Genomic DNA, 18,785 nt, shown 5'->3' with positions numbered 1-18,785 from the left:
CATGAGAAGACTTACACATAGTTTTTTAGCCAAATTTAAAATACTAAAAAAATAGACATCTTATTTATTTATTATTTTAGATATTTAAAAATCTTGTTATTATTTATTTTAATTTTGATAATTTTATTTAATAAAATACACAAACTATATTGATTATTTTAATTACTAAGAGATGGATAATTTTGTTGGTTTTATTATGAAAGTAAAAAAAAAAAAAAAATTTCAATTAATACAAATCTATTTTATTTATTACTCTAGAGATTTAGATATGTTGATATTGTTTATTTTAATTTTGGTATTTTTATTTAAGAAAAAATATAATTTATATATTTATTTTTTGTCGATGAAAGGCAAGTGCCCATATTTTATTAATATCAAAGTATTTATAAAATTACATAGACTCCATTCAAGTGCTGGCACCAAGGGAAAAAGAACAGGATGGAGAAAACCATCGATGTACGTGGGACCAAAGTCTTGTATACATACAATTGCCCTAAAGAGGGACTTGAAGTTGATCATTGCATTACATAGATCTCTTTATAGAGAGTTACATAGTGAAAATATGAAGATCAATATCTTTAATAAGCCAAACCGAAGAAGAAGAATTCCCCTCAAAAGATTAGTTGAAGAGGAGACCCCAATTGTACTGAAATAGACCTACCATTGGACCTGCCAGAACAACAAAAAAACCAATCCTTGATTGGGGACAAAGGTTAGAGAAAAATTAATGAAATCATCATCTACAACATAATGGACTGTAAGAAGAAAGTGTACTCTAACCTAGCGTTCCACGAGGGTTTGTTATTACTCGTATATTAGCATTTTAAATCTTAAACTTATGGAAGGGTTGTTTCCCAAAAGGTGGTTTCTTCTGAGGAAACGAAGAGCTCCTACCTCCCATCGAACATGGAGGATAGTGCTAGTATGCACTCAAAAGATGAAGAGGAGGTGGCAAAAATCATGAAGGATATGAGCAAGAAGAACAAAAAGAAGCCAGGGAAAGGATCAGAGAAAAGGATAAAGCAAGAGGAGGAATCATAGGATGATATAGTGATGAGGAAGAGGGGATGGACATGGATAAGGAAGGTAATGTGTGAGAGGAAGGAACAAGCAAGGCACATGTTAGTAGGAAGGTGGAAAGCTCTGTCAAAAGGAAAAGAGGAGGGGAGAAGGAAGCTGAGAGGGCTCATGGAAAGGGCAAGATGAGCACTTTTGGGGCCCTGGAAGAGAGGAAGGAGGAAGTGGGTTTGGGAAAAAAATACGGTTCCTCTGGACAAAAAGGGAAGGAAAACTACATGGAGGAACTTTCATGCCAGTATATCAAAAATGGCACTTGTCAAAGAACATATCAATCCAGAGGTGCTCGAGGGAAGGGATGGAAAAATTCAACTAGAAGAGCTTATTGACCCAGCTCTGGTGTTCTTAGTGATAGTGCCCGGGAAATGGGTATGAACCTCCCTAACAATGCCCGCAACAACCTAGTGGACAATTTTTGGTCCATAAAATGGATCTTCCATGAAATTGAAGAAATTAAGTTCAGGTTGCAGGGATAGGAAAGGTCAAAAGGGGTGGAAGAGAATGAAAAAATTGGCAAATTAGAGGCTAGGGTTTTAGAGATTGAAAAAAGGGTGGAAAGGATGGAGACTGCACTCCATAGCTCAGCTAATTAGAACCTTAACATTTTTAAAGGTCTAAAAGATAATAGCATTCAGTTGCATGGGATGATGGAGGAAAATAAAAAGGGGAAGGAGGAAAGGACAAAGAGGAAACCAGGGTGGATGACGAGGAAGCGTCTTTGTAGGGGGAAAGCCCAAGTAGAAAAAGGAGTGTGGAAAAGAGGAAGAGGGAAGAGAAGGCTTCCCAAGATGATAGTCATTCAAAGACTGACAAGGCTGAGGCCAAGGAAGAGCTACAGTTCAAGAAACTAGAGTTGGCTAAAGATCTTGTTCTCATTTCTCCTAGTTTTTGTTGGTTCCCTAGCTTTTGGCCTTTTAGTTTTTGCTTTCATCTGTTGGTTGGTTTAGTCCTGTTGTTTTTTATGATGCTTGGATGGTAGTAAATTAAAGTTTTAGTTTTTATTGTTGATTACTGGTGGGTTTCAAGAACCCTTGTAAAAAATTGTTTTACTTAATCAAAAACATGTTAGGATCTCATGAAAATTCCAAGGGGAATCAGAAAACCATAGAGATACAGTCCAAAACCCGTAATTAATTTGGTTAATAATACTAGCTATAATCATGAATATAAATTAAGGTAAGAGGTATATTTTTATACATAAAAGATCAAACTTCATCAATTCATAGTCATCTTCTTAAAAGCCCCTAGAAAAGAGGGGCCAAGATTGTGCCATCTCACAGTCAAAGCCTTGCATCCTTATAAAAGCCCTTTAATCATATTTTAAACATAAAAGTTACATAAAAACATTCCCAATTAAAGAATATGAGAAGCATAAGAATTTACAAACTTTGGAATTAATCATAGAAGAAATGAGAAAAATAAAAGGCCTTCCTTGTTTAGCTTCTTATTAATAGCAGCCCTTTATTTACAAGGGTTCCTAGCAGGAGATGAAGCCAAAATTTTACTATTTTGTTTACTCCTAACCAGGGGCATTAAATCAATAAATAAATTATTACTTGGGATACTAAATTAACAGTATTATATTGTCAACCAATGCCCTTCCTAGCCATATGAAATATTCTTTTTATAAGAATTTGCCTTAGTGCATAATTCACCCAAGACCAAGGAACTCAAACACAAGCACAAAAGTAGACCAAAGAGAGAGTATGATCAGAATAACGATATATTCATTCAATATTCCCTATGAAAGTACACTAGGAGTGCCTGTATATAAAGGCCTTTGTAGAGCTTCTAGAATGCATAGAAGTCAGCAACATGATAAGTCATACAACCAAGCACATGTCCACTAGATATGAGTTATCCTCCATTAAGCACAGAAGTAAGTGCGATGATGTGAGGATAAGTCTAGCATGCAAATTAGTGGTGTAGACAACATGTGCTAAAAAGGGAGCGTGCATAATTGTGTTGTCTACATGACAACTTAGTGAATGATGCAAACTCCAGTGTTGTAGACACCATGTGCTGAAATAGAGTTGTGTATTTTGTGTTGTCAACATGACAACTCATGAGAGTACACAAACTCCTAAGTGTCTCACAAAAAAAAATGCAAAATAATAAAATAATGCATTAACCTAAGTAAACTTAAGTAAGTGTAAAAGTAAATACTTATTTACACCAACATCCCCCTTAGGTGCAACTCAGGGGAATGCCCTTAAGCTTACAAAATCTAGGATGAAATGCATGATGGCTCCCAGCTACTAGGCCATGTTAGGTACCCATGTACATAATGAAATGCAATCTCTCATAAAGTAGAGAAACAGGGAAAACCTCATGGGAAAAACCGTCTCCCAAAAAGAGAGATGAAAAACACATATGATGTATGGATGGATGGAGTAATCAAGACCCGCCCATTACGACATACATCCAATATATACATAAGAGAAAAATGAGAAGAGGAAGAGAGATAGGATAGGCTCCCCCCCCCAAAGAAGAATGCCTGCCAGTGACTACTCCGATGAAGAAGCTGATTCAAGATTGCAAAATGGTGTTCCTCCTCTTAGGAAGAAACAAGGCCATGGGTACAAATGAGACGCTTCTACTGTGCGTGGAAAGAATCTCATGGGTAAGTGATGTCTCTAAAACCTACACAACTAGCTAAAGAACATATCTCAAAGAACTTTCTATCTCCTTAGCTGATGAAGAACCCTTCTACAACTGCTAATCATAAGTATCCACAGTCACTTCAACCTGTAGCGATCGATCATGTAGAGAATGAACAAGAGGGTTGGATCAAGCCCTCATGACAACTGAAGAAAGTGTTACTGCATGAAGAAGAAGAGGTAGATCATCAATACTATCCCCCAAAATTGTCATTGAAGTTGGACCTGGAAGACTGGATGTACCCTACTGTGCTAGACCTATCACTGTGGCGATATATGCATGTGGACTGGACTAATGTAGTGACCTCTCGCTGCAACTATCGATAGAACCCCACATGTTTGAATCTGTTGAAGCACTACTGCTAGTGTCACTATCAGTTTCCACACAGTACGATGTGTAGAGAGGATCAGAGGACAAGCTTGGTGAACTTTCCTCAAAGTGTACATCCTTCTCCATAGAGATCTGATGTGTCTCTAGATCCACTAATATGTATGCCTTCACATCATCTTCATAACCAATGAAAGTACAAGGCTGAGGTGACTATGCCTTGAATCCCCTAGAAGATATCTTTGCCTATATAGGACAACTGAAGACTCTGAAGTGTGTCACAATAGGTTTTCTGCCGCACCATTCCTCAAAAGGAGTCTTGCCATCTAAGGCTGGATGAGGGGACTTGTTAAGAATGTGAGTGGCACTACTCATTGCTTCAACTTCAAGTGATGGATCTAGAGACTTGGCTTGTATCATGCAACTCACCATGGACTTAAGAGTGCGGATCCTCAAAGTTGCAACATCTGTCTTATGCGGACTAAATGCTGGCAGATTCTAAAGATCAATTCCCTCAGGTTTGCAAAAGTCTTTAAGTCTTCTGTTCACATACATGCTTCCATTATCCATTCTTAGAACTTTGATGGCTTTCTTCAATTTTTTTTCAACATGAGTCTTGAAGGCTAGAAACTTGTCCAACACTTCATTCTTATGATGAAGAAAGTAGACCCAAGTGTATCTTGAAAAGTCATCAACGAAAGTAAGTATATAGTGATCGTGGCTGACTACAAAAGGTCCTGCTAATACCATGTGAACAATCTGTAGAACAATTAGTGCTCTTGAAGACTTCCCTTGATGTAATTTCCCCTTTGGATGCATATCCACTGAATCTGTTGAACATTCACTATGAGAAAAGTTGATTTGGGGACCTTTGACCATTCTATTTGTGCAAAGTTGCTAAAGATAGCAAAAGTAAAGATGTCCAAACCGCTCATGCCATAATTGGATTTGAGAATTGGACTGTGTTAACAAGGCCTTTGAAGGTGACTTGGGCACAAATGGGAGAAAGAGTATAACCTTTTGTCATGATTCACTTTCCCCATTGCAACCAATGAGTCATTTTAAGACTGTGCACCTGTACTGAGTCTGGAAGGAATTTAACTCTATGCCCATCTTTGAGGTGAGTGATTTGGTAGATTGATAGGAGATTTGAACTTAGGTTTGGAACATAGAGAATATTTTGAAACTCTGCATTTTCTATTTCCACATTTTCGTTTCCTTCAACTTCCATTTTGGTATCATCTCCCACAAAGATGTGTTGTATCTTTGACTGCTTCATTGAAGAAAAATCCTCCTTTGAAGAACCCATATGACATGAGGCACCTGATTCAAGAATCCATTCCTTTAAAGAATTTGAATTTTCCACGAGTGCTTGCCCTTTGCCCTTTGAATATGAAGAAGACCCTTTATCCTTATAAGCACTAGACAGTGGAACATTATGTTTCTTCATGATAGAGGTCACTCATCAATATTCTTATGATAACACTCATGTTCTTCATGACCCATTTTCTTGCAATAAGCACACTTTTTCTTCTCCTTATTGTGGTCCCCCTTCTTGGTGGAATTCGAGGACTTGCCTTGTTGATTAGATTGTGGTGTTGTCTTTTTTGCATCCTTTAATTTGTTCTTCTTCCACTTCTTATTCTTATCCTTTCCTTTATTTGAAGATTGTCCAGCTGAATTTTGAGAACCCTCATTGTTGGCCAGTAATGCTTTAGACTTAGGTGAATTGAGAATCCCCATTGATTTCAACTTCTTTTCTTCTGTATCCAACATATTAGCATATTCATCAAAAGAGACTTTCTTATAAGCAAACCCTAATGTAGTCTTTGAGGTGTTAAAAGAAGAAACAAATGTGGAATACTCTGATGGCAGCTTGTTATGTATAAGATAGATCAATCTGTCATCTTTGATAGAATTCCCACAATCAGTAAGCTTTATCCTTAGTTCATTCACCTTAATGATGAGATCCTGTATATAATCAAATGACTTAGGATCTAAGGAGACAAGCTCATCTTCAATTTTGAAAACATCCTCTTCAGACACTTTACCATATAGGTTTTCGAGGGTATCCCAAGCTTCCTTGGATGTAGAACACTTCTTAATTTGATACATGATCTTGTCATCAACCCCCAAACATATATCACCTAGGGCTTTCCTATCCATTGCCACCCAAGCTGAAATATCACTTGCTAATACATTATCACTTGTTGGTTTAGGAAGGGTACCATCTACATATTGAGAAACTCCATTGTGCATTAAATGATACCAAATTTTGATGGACCATGTAGCATAGTTATGTGGAGTTAATTTTGGAAACTTAAAATTTTCCATAATGCAAAAAATGAAAGAAAATTACAGAAAAGAAAGAACACCCCCGCTTTTCACTTGCCAATTTTGGCCTTCGTAGACTTCTAATTTTGCTTGTTACAACCTTTTGATGGATTAAAAATCTAGAACTTTACAATGTACAACAATTTTGAAGTAATACAAAGCAAAGAAAGGCCCTATTGGTGAAAATGACACTGTTGTCCATACAACCCTACAATTTGATTGCAAATTTGGAAAGTAGAAAAAAAATAATACACTTTCAAAAAATAAAATATATTTTTGAGTCCAGATGTGCCCGTACAGAGTATTTGAAGTTACAAAATGTAGGATTAAGCAGGTACAGTCACTAAAAAATGCAATTTTAGACAAGTCCATGCACCAAAATCAAAAAAAAGGTACAGCACTGCAAAGTTTAGGAAATTCTACCCAATTAAAAAAAAATCGCATCTAATTTAGAGTTTGGATGACTGAGATATGACCTCCCAAAGTCGAACTACAAAATCAAAAATCAATTTGGAGAGGAGTTGCATCAACGAAATAGGGGGTTAAATTTGATGGTCATACAACCATCGCAACAGTTCTAATTTTCCCTAGAATGACAGTCAAACAACCATCAAATTTAGGCTTGTGAAATGATGATGTCAACATACCCTCAGCCTGCGATGATATCAGTATGACATCATGATGATGTCACCTGTATAGAATCGTATGACCATACTATATAGACAAGGATGACGTGTCTAGGTGAGCTGGCGTACGAATCTCCATGTAGCGTTGATTTAGCTACTAACATGGGTGGGTAGATTGCAGGTGACGTGTCAATGACTAGGCGTGATATGGCAAATAAAATGCCATTGCGTGTCCTCATATGGATTGGTCTACGTGGTAGCGTGAATGTTGAGCAGGAGCAGACAAGGTGAAATCACTGGCCTACGCATGGTTAAGCTTGTTGTTGCCACGTGGACAGGACTTGACAGTCACAGACTTCGCCGTCACCTAATTTTTTAAACGTAGTGCTAGTGAACACTATTTTGGAGGCTAGAAATATTAACAGCAACCAAATTTTTTAACCACTACTAAATTTATTCCTGCAATCATCGTGCAATAGAAACTCGTAGCATGGTGCAAGACTAATGGGCATCAGATTGTGTTACAATGATCGTCAGAAATGGAAAAACCAGCCTAGAGATTGGTTTATTTTATCCCACATTCATGGGGAGAGTGTGGTGAGGGCTATTTAAAATAAACAGTCCATAGTGCTCAAGTAAATAAAGATCTTGCCAATGGAGTTAGACGAGTCGGTGCTTGAACAAGGGCCACCAGTGGAATTCATTCGGTTCACTGGTCAAAAATATTGTGTGGTTGCTTTCGAAAAATGTAAAGGCCACGACTTGGGTTAGAATATGAACCACTAATTAAATAAATTCTCTACAGGGTCAGGGTGTGACTGCCTGGTTCTGCAAAAAAAAAATTCTTTGCTAGCCCGACTGGGAGTGAATTTTTTTTGAAAATATATATTCAAAAAAATGAAGAGATAAAATGCAGATATGAAAAACAAATAATTAGATCGATTAAATGACCATACCCGGTTTGCAAATCGGTGACTTTAGGTGCCAATTTGCAAAAAAAATTGTCTTACGATTAACTTTAGCCCAACATAGGAAAATTTATAGTTAATCTGCACTGAATCGAAGTTCTAGACGTAATGACAAGGTTAGATCTGACTCTAGATGCTCCCAATTTCTACAGATTCTTTGGATTTTGGTCGAGCTGTTCAAGCATGAATGGTCTCGAATGGCTAGGTAGAGAATCTCCCCAAGCTATGATAACATGTAAGAATTTTCCTTAAGGAAAAATTCACCCAAGACTAAGGAACTCAAACACAAGCACAACAGTAGACCAAAGAGAGAGTATGATCAAAATGATGATATATTCATTCAATATTCCTTATGAAAGTACACTAGGAGTGCATGTATATAAAGGCCTCTGGAGAGCTTCTAAAATGCATAAAAGTCAGCAACATGATAAGTCATACAACCAAGCACATGTCCACAAGATATGGGTTATCCTCCATTAAGCACAGAAGTAAGTGTGATGATGTGAGGATAAGCCTAGCACGCAAATCAATGGTGTAGACAACATGTGCTAAAAAAGGAGTGCACATAATTGTGTTGTCTACATGACAACTTAGTGAATGATGCAAACTCCAGTGTTGTAGACACCATGTGCTGAAATAGAGTTGCATACTTATGTGTTGTCTGTTAGAAATGCTTTAGAATAACTGAGAGGGGGGAGGTGAATCAGTTATTCAAGGTCCCAATGTCCTATTCAAAATTTTCACTAAGTATAGTGAGCCCATTCAACCATTTATTCATCCAAGATTTAACTTTTCTAACCAACAAGTTATGTAAATCAACATGCAAGCATAACACATAAGAAATCAACACATAACACAATGATTTATGTGGAGACCCAATTTGGAAAAAACCACCAGTAACATGCTACTCAATTCTCACTCTTCTGAAGTGATGCCATGTGAAAGGCCTACCCTGTTAAAGGCTTACAGCACACTATTAAATGTGACCTTGTTAGAGGATTTAACCACCTTGGTAGAAGTGGGTCTAGTTAGAGGACTTTAGAGCATTCACTTGGAATGCCACCCTATTAAAGGATTTACAAATGGCTATTGGGCCAACCTAAGTCCATAGGATTTTCTTTTTATCCTAACTGATACAATTGCTAGAGAGTAACAATTAGGGATTTTGACCTGATTGCAGAATACAACTTGAGTTGCAGATCTTAGATCACTTCTCATCTCATACCATTGCCAGGCTTACAATTTCTGCAACTCTGATAGCTTGGTCTCCTTTCAAGCCTAGTCTCCTTGAGTCTCTATGCTTAATGTACTAGTGCAATCATCTCTTCTTGACCACTTGTAGAAGTAGAGCCTCTGTGCTCTTCCTTCTTCTAGATGTCTTCTCCTTGACACCCTTCTAACCACTTCACAATTTGGTTCTTTGGCAGCAGTAGCATTTGCTTCTTAGTCTATGACTCCTTAAATAGAAGTCTTAGAGTTCCTTTTTCCTGCTTGATTCTTCCATTCTTTAATTTCAATTTGTATGGATTAGGTAGGATTCATTGCATCTAACCCATATTTTGTTTCCTCTAGACACTTCTTGAATAATCCTTTTGAATTCGCCCAAAAATAGTTTACCTAGAATTCTGTGCCACCATCTCATCATCCTTATCCTCCAACTGTTTCACAAAATTCAAGGTAACCACTTTGTCGGTTCAGATTTGGCGAATCTTTGTTATTTAAAATAATGCAACATGTCGGCACTATTAAAATACTGGTGCTCGATACATATTGTGTTACTCGGCATCAACTGTCTTTTTCTTGATGCTCAGCATCTGAAGATCACTCGGCACCAACTAAGATTTTTTGATGCTCGGCACCTAAACTTCACTCAGCACCTGAAGATCACTCCGTACACACTAGAATTTTTGGTTACTCGGCTCCAATTGAGAATTTGCTCAGCTTCAACTAACTTGCTTAACACCTACTAATGATCTTAGTTTAAGCTTTACAGTCAACCTTGTTACAACTTGTTCCTTCAATGTTTCTAAGTGTGACCAACCTCTGTACCTTTGGGTATGTTATCAATACATCATTTAACCATTGTCTTAACTAATCCTTGTACTTCATTATAGCATGATAACTCAACCTTTCCCTTAGGTAGTCTTGTTACATCTTGTTGATCAAATCCTCTTCATCAATCAACTAAGTGATAATACTTGGATCTTATAAGAAAATGTCATTCCTACAAATAGCAGGTTTGATATCAATGACAAAATAATGATTAAAATTATTCTTTTAACAATAATATTCCTTCTTTGCAACAATCTCCCTCTTTGATCTTCAACAATGAGCTTTTCAATCAGATTTCCAACAATCTCCCTCTTTGGCATTGATTGTAAACCAAACTAATCAACCATCAGACTAGACTATTTAACCAAATGCTAACTAGGTTAGAACAACAAGTCAAATGCCAAAAGTAATTGTATTACCATCAATTTTCACATCTCCCTCTACTATCTTGATTGCTTCATTTATGCTTCTCCCTCTTAGCTATTGTATCCTTGTTCTTTGTTTCTCTTCCCTTTACATTGCTCATCTTCTACTATTCTGATCAACTTTTGGTTATTTTTGTCAACTTCTCCCTCATACTTTTGATCACCAGATCATCAGGATTTGATCAGTTTCTCACAATTTCTCCCTCTTTGACAACAATGCCAAAGACATTAGCATCTTAATAGCTTTTGTAGGTTCATTCAATTTCTCCCTCTATCACCTTGCTTATGACTAATTTGGAACTTCAACACTTCTACTACTTTAGACATGAATCCTAAAGTAAACATCCTCTGCATCGATGTGTAAAATCTTCAATAATCAGCTCATTTGATGTAGGGCAGTGTTGGTTTTGCTTCAAATAGCCTTGGCCAGGGGTATCACCCCTAACTTACATCTAAGATACTCAAAAGCATCTTTAGGTAGTGCTTTTGTGAAGATGTCAGCAATTTGTTCCTTTGAACTAACATATTCCATCTTCACTTGTTTGTCTTCCACCAACTCTCTTACATAGTGATACTTGATTGCAATGTGCTTGGTTTTGGCATGCATTACAGGGTTCTTTAATATGTTGATAGCACTTGTATTATCACAATAAAGTATCACGGGCTCATTTACCTCTTCCTTCATACCTTGCAACAAATGTTTGATCCATACAATATTGGTGCAATTTATAGCAGCTGCAACATATTCATCTTTAGCAGTGGACTGTAAGGTACAACTTTGCTTTTTGCTGGTAATCAACCTTTTTTCCAAGAAAAGTGCTCCTCCACTGGTGCTTTTTCTATCATCAATGTTACCTCCTCAATCTGCATTAGTGTAGGCTTTTAGTTCAAAAATTTCACTCCTTTTGTAGTACAAACCAAAGTCATCAGTTCCTTTTAGGTACCTCAGTATACTCTTTACTACCATTAAGTGATTTTCTCTTGCATTTACAGAAAATCTCACCACTATTCTAATAGCTAATGCAATGTCTCATCTACTGTGTACAACATATTGCAGCTTTCCAATTATTGATCTATATAATGTCTGATTTACTTCAACAGACTCATCATTCTTGGATAGCTTATGCGGTGTAGGAGCACCTAGGTAGGCTAAGTGTGAAACCTAGGTATTTCCTTATTTTTGGCTTGTAGTGATGCTAGCCACATCACTAGTCTAATAATAGGTCCTATGTGGTCCTTAGGTGTGTTTAGGAGAGTTGGCAAGACCCAAAGTGACCAAGTTGCTAGAAGTTGCCGACTATTGTCAACTAGGTGACTTAGGTCCGGTAAAGGCTAAAATGGTCTAAAAAGGTTCCAATGGCTTTGAATAGTTTATTTGAAGTCATTTTATTCACATTATATGTCTACTTGGTCTTTGTTCCAAATTTGGAGGTCTAACTCCATTTAGAACAAAAGTTGCTAAAATGTTGTCATGTTGTTATGACAACATTTTCTTGCAAAAAACAACTTTGCTAAAATGTTGTCATGTTGTCATGACAACATTTTCTTGCAAAAAGAAAATTTTTGCATTTTTTGAGTTTGCAACGTTCTAACTATTTAGAAAAATTATGGAACTAATGAAGGAGCCTTTAAAAAGGTGAGGACAACCATTTTCATGGGTTGGACAAGTTGGTTTTGCATTTGTATGAATTGTGCAAGTATTTTGTTGCCGGTTTTATGCATTTGAAGGCATTTTTAATAGAGGAGGATTGAATGGCCTGATTTTTGTGTTGGAAAAGTTCTGAAATATTGTTTTTCATCTTGTTGTAGTGTTGGTTTGATCATTTCAATTCGTTTGTATTAGTTTAGAAAATCTTTTTGTTCTTGCCAAGTTGTTGATCTGAATAAGGTTGCACTTAGAAAATGGGATCTTAGGGCCTCTTCCCACCATTGGAAACCTTTGGTATTTTGGGATTTGGAACTAAGGTCCATGTACATTATGTACCAGGAAGGAGGGCCCTTGGAAGCATCAACAAGCATTTTTAAAGTGATGCCCTAGGCAAGCCAAATGCAACTTGGCTAGGAATCATAGTTGGAAAAATGAGCCATGGAGGGGATTGAGCGTGCAAACACCTCAATCTGGCCACACAACGAGTAAGGAGAAGGCCTAACCTTGCTTCAATCCAAGGGAGAGGTCTTAGAACATTTTCCAAGGTGGTTTTCCATCACAACAACGATAAAGCACTTGAAATCCTCATTTTTGGCCTAAAACTGTACTTTGGTTGTACGGATAGTTTGGGGGTTTTTTCAAGAAATCTTGTTTCCAACTATTTAGGAGGGCTAATTCCTAGTAGCCTTTTTGGAGCAATTTGGTGTATTTTCCCTAGTAGATTGAATTCACCTATGAAATCGACATTGTTTAGGGTCATGGATGTTAGAAGGAGTCTAAACAAACCCTGGATGAAGAACTAGTACCCTTGGAGCTATAGATGGACTTGAGGGTTAGTAGTGGACTGGAGTCGACTAGTAAGAAATTTTATGTTACTTTGTTGGTGTGCCCCCAACTGAAGGATTAGGATCTCTTGAGCAAGGTCCTAGTAAGCATAGGGTGTGAAAAAGCCCTAGTGGGTCTAGTGAATGACCTAAGGTAGCCCTAAGAGAACTTGGGGTTTGGAAGCAAGGTTGGGGTGTTACATCATTATGTCCTGTTGCCATTGGTGTGCTGACTGGTTTTGAGTCTTCTAACCCAAATGTTTTGAGTATCTTCTTGATGTATTTTGATTGGGTGACAAATATGCCATGTTTCAATTGATGTACTTGCAATCCAACAAAGAATCTGATTTCTCTAAACATTGATATCTCGAACTCATGTTTCATTTGAACAGCAAAATCTTTGCAAAGAACATCTTTTCCTCCAAATATTATATCATCAATAAAGATTCTTGATATCAAAATGTCTTAACCTTTTTCAGCTTTGAAATACAAGTTGATGTTGTCATCTGTTCTCTCAAATCTTATCTTCACAAGATATTTGTGCAATCTCTCATACCATGCTCTAGGTGCTTACTTCAATCCATAAAGTGCCTTATGCAGTTTACAAACCATGTTCTTGCTCTTATCATCTACAAATCCCTTAGGTTGTTCTATGTAGACTTCCTCTTCTAGTATACCATTCAAAAAAGTAGACTTAACATCCATTTGGTACACTTTGAAACCTTTATATGTAGCATATGCAAGTAGTGTTCTCACTACTTCCATTCTTGCAACAGGGACAAATGGTTTCCTATAATCCAATCCTTCTTCTTATGCATAACCTTTACAAACTAATCTGGCTTTATTTCTTGTTATCTCACCATTCTCATCAAGTTTGTTTCTAAACACCCATTTGGTACCAATCACATTCTTATCAGTTGGTCTAGGAACTAGGGTCCATGTTTTGTTCTTCTCAATCTGATCTATCTCCTCTTCCATAGCTTTATACCAGTCGTCATATTGTAGTGCATCTTTCACTATTTTAGGTTCAACCTTGCTCAGTAGACATGATTCATTCCTAAGCCTATTCCTTGTCATTGTCTGGCATCCTCATCACCAATGAATTGTTTTATAGGGTGATTTTTTTTACATACTTGGCTAACCTTGGTTCTGTCCTTCTTTTCATGTTTGATCCTTTAGCTTCAGAGTCATTTTGTTCTTTTTCATCTAATATTTCATCATTCCTCTCATGTATGCTATTTTCAAAATCAGAATGTGCATTTTCTACATTCTGTAGCTCGGCTTCTAAATGCAGCTCAGCATTCATTAGCTGTGACTCGGCTAATACTAAAGTTTTTTGCTGACTCCCAACTTGATTTGCAACATTGTCTTCAATACTCATTTCTTCATAGAAGTATACAAAGGATCTATAATCCTCTGATTACTTAGTTTCATCGACCTGAACTTTTGCATGCTCATTAAAATTTGCATTTGCACTCTCCACAAGCTTGTTAGTGTTAGTGTTCAAACACTTATATGGCTTACTTCTAATGGAGTATCCAAGAAATATGCCTTCATCACTCTTTGCATCAAACTTGTCATTTCTAGTATCTTTAAGAATATAGCATTTACATCCAAAGACTTTGAAATGTTTAACATTGGGTGTGTGACCATACCATAATTCAAAAGGTGTTCTATTTGTACCTTTCTTGACTTGAACTCTATTCAGTGTGTAGACTACAGTGCTTACAGCTTCTCTCCAGTACTTTAGTGCAAGTTTTTTCTCCATCATTAAGGTTCTAGCACAATCAATCACTGACCTATTCCTTCTTTCAGTAATACCATTTTGTGGTGGAGTTCTTGGTGCTGATGTTTGCCTTTTGATACCTTTGTCATTGCAGAATATTTCAAACTCTTTTGATGTGAACTCACCTCCTCTGTCTGACCTTAGGCATTTCAGGTTCTTTCTTATTTCCTTCTCAACTTTGGCCAAATACCACTTAAACATTTGAAATGTATTAAATTTTTGCTTTAAAAACATAACAGTCATCATCCTAGAATAATCATCTACAAGTAGCATTATGTATCTGTCTCCTAGGTAGCTTTGCACTTCTATTAGACCACATAAGTCTGTATGGACTAACTCTAATACTTCTTTGGAAGTGTATGTTTTGCTTTTGAATCTAGACTTAGTCATATTCCCTAGTTGACATTGTTTGCACATTGTGTTTTCAGGTTTCTTTAATTTGGGCAATCCTCTAACCTTCTTCTTCTTGTTGATGTTAATCAAATTATCAAAGTTAACATGACACAGTCTTTTATGCCACAACCACACATCAACAAGTATAACAACAAGACATGTTACATCTTCCATATCTAGGTAAAATAGATTACTCCTATTTTGTTCACTTGTTTCTATCAGATTTCCATCAGTGTCCTAGATTTTGGCAGTTTTGTTTCCAAACTCTACTTTGCAACCTACATTACCTAACTGTGACACACTTAACAACTTGTAGTTCAATCCTTCAACATAGTATGCATTATCACATGAAATTTCTCTGTGAGTTTAATAAAGCCTTTTCCTTTGATTTGACATGGAGCATCATTACCAAATCTAACACTATTTCCATCATATTGAGTAAAGGCAATGAACTTATTTTTATCTCTAGTCATGTGATGTGAGCATCCACTTCTATGATCCACTTCTCATTCTTGTTCACACAGGTAACCAATGTTGTTGCTTCATCTTCATATTTATCTGATTCATCCTTCATGGCCACATAGACTACTTCATCATCATTTTCATCAGAATCTTCTTCAACAATATATCATCTTTTGCCTTTTTCTTTGTAGTCTTTGCTATCATCTTTTCTCTTGTTCTTGTACTTGTTTCCTTCTTTGTAGTTTTTCTTCTGTATACATCTTGCAGCAATATGACTTACTTCATTGCAATTGAAACATATGATAGGGAACTTACCTTTGAATTTACCTTTGCCTCTATGAAATCTCCTAGCCAGTAGTGCTTCTAACTGTTCCACATCTTCCTCATCTGTACTGCTATCACTAGATGCATGTTTTCCCTTTCTTCTCTTCTTGCTTGATGTCTCCTCCTCAGTGTCTTTTATTGTCATCTTGGCCTTGAAAGTAGATTCAAGGTTCTCAGGTATGTAGTTATCAAAATTGGATAATTCAAATGCAGTAAGTCTTTCGACTATTCCTTCAAAGGTTAGTGCGTTCCCTTGCACACACCTTAGCTCTTGAATGGCTAAAACTCTAATAGCATAGATAGGGAGCAGAGTTCTTAAGTATTTGTTGATGACAGTTTCTTCTTCCAATTGACCACCTAGACTTCTTATTGCACTTACCACTTCTTTTATTCTAGCAGCATATTGAGCAACATTTTCACCTTCCTCCATTTTTATGTCATCAAAATTTCCTATTAGGCTTTCTCTCTTTGCTCTCTAGACATTTTGATCTCCTCCATAGATATCTAATAAGGCTTTCCACATCTTGAATGCAGTGTCACAATCTTTGATGTCATCATATTCTGCATTACTAAGTGTAGAGGCAATCTCCAACATTACTTGATTGTGCTCCTTCCTTTTATTCAAATCATCTGCAATAAGAGGTCCTGTTAGATTTACATGTTTTGTTCCAATTAAGGTTTGTGCATAGTCATTGATTGATCCAAGGTGCAATTTCATCTGACTCTGCCATGTAGCAAAGTTGTCTTTGTTGAGCTTGGGAACTTCTCTTTTGGACATCTTGATCTTCCTACTTCTAGTACCTTGAAACTAAATCAACATATGGCTCTGATGCCAATTGTTAGAAATGCTTTAGAATAATTGGGGGGGGGGGGGGGGGGAGTTGAATTAGTTAGTCAAGGTCCAAATGTTGTATTCAAACTTTTCACTAAGTACAGTGAGCCCATTCAATCATCCAAGCTTTAACTTTTCTAACCAGCAAGTTACTATAAATCAACTTGTAAGCATAACACATAAGAAATCAACACATAACATAGTGATTTACGTGGAAACCCAATTTGGGAAAAACCACCAGTAACATGCTACTCAATTCTCACTCTTTTGAAGTGATGCCCTGTGAAAGACCTAACTTGTTAAAGGCTTACAACACACTATTAAATGTGACCTTGTTAGATGATTTAACCACCTTGTTAGAAGTGGGCCTAGTTAGAGGACTTTAGAACATTCACTTGGAATGCCACCCTATTAAAGGATTTACAAATGGTTGTTGGGCCAACCTAAATCCATAGGATTTTCCTTTTATCCCAACTAATACAATTGCTAGAGAGTAACAATTAGGGATTTTGACCTGATTGCTTAATACAACTTGACTTGTAGATCTCATATTGCTTCTCAGCTCATACCATTGTCTGGCTTACAGTTTCTACAACTTTGACAACTTGGCCTCCTTTCAAGCTTAGTCTCTTTGAGTCTCTATGCTCAATGTACTAGTGCAATCATCTCTTCTTGACCACTTGTAGAAGCAGAGCCTCAGTGCTCTTCCTTCTTCTAGATGTCTTCTCCTTGACACCCTTCTAACCACTTCGCAATTTGGCTCTTTGGCAACAGCAACATCAACAAAATTTGCTTCTTGGTCTATGACTCCTTAAATAGAAGTCTTGGAGTTCCTTTTTCCTACTCAATTATTCCATTCTTTAATTTCAATTCGTATTGATTAAGTAGGATTCATTGCATCTAACCCATATTTTGTTTCCTTTAGAAACTTCTTGAATAATCCTTTTGAATTTGCCTACAAATGGTTTACATAGAATTATGTGCCACCAACTCATCATCCTTATCCTCCAACTGGTTCACAAAATTCAAGGTAACCACTTTTTTGGCTTAGATCTGGTGAATCTTCGTTATTTAAAATAATGCAGTAGCTCGACACTATTGAAATACTGGTGCTTGACACATACTATGTTACTCAGCATCAACTGTGTTTTTCTTGATGCTCGGCATCTGAAGATCACTCGACACCAACTAAGATTTTCTAATGCTTGGCACCCAAACTTCACTTGACACTTGAAGATCACTCGGCACACTAAAATTTCGTGTTACTCGGCTCCAACTGAGAATTTTCTCGGTTTCAACTAACTTGCTTGGCACCTACTAATGATCTTAGTTTAAGTTTTGCAATCAACCTTGTTACAACTTGTTCCTTCAATGTTTCTAAGTGTGACCAACCTCTGTATCTTTGGGCATGTTATTAATACATCATTTAACCATTATCTTAACTGATCCTTGCACTTCATTACAACATCATAACTCAACCTTTCCCTTAGGTAGTCTTGTTGCATCTTGTTGATCAAATCCTCTTCATCAATCAACTAAGTGATAGTACTTGGATCTTATAAGAAAATTTCATTCCTACAAATAGCAGGTTTGACATCAATGACAAAATAATGATTGAAAACATTTTTTTAACAAAATTTTTTCTTCTTTGCAACAATCTCCCTCTTTGATCTCCAACAATGAGCTTTTCAATCAGATTTCCAACAGTTGTCAACATGAAAACTCGTGAGAGTACACAAACTCTCAAGTGTCTCACAAATAAATAATACAAAATAATAAAATAATGCATTAACTTGAGTAAACTTAAGTAAATGTAAATAGTAAATACTTATTTACACTATTTAAAAAAAAAAAAAACAACCAGGCACATGTCCATCAGATATGGGTTATCCTCCATTAAGCACATAAGTAAGTGTGATGATGTCAGGATAAACCTAGCATTCAAATCAGTGGTGTAGACAACATGTGCTAAAAAGGGAGTGCACATAACTGTGTTATCTACGTGACAACTAAGTGAATGATGCAAACTCCAGTGTTGTAGACACC

Source organism: Cupressus sempervirens, chromosome 7 (genome assembly GCF_028749045.1).
Source record: "Cupressus sempervirens isolate cs-2001-9-10 chromosome 7, ASM2874904v1, whole genome shotgun sequence".
NCBI lineage: Eukaryota > Viridiplantae > Streptophyta > Pinopsida > Cupressales > Cupressaceae > Cupressus > Cupressus sempervirens.
The sequence above is the reverse complement of the archived record's forward strand: the minus strand, read 5'-3'. Positions refer to the sequence as shown.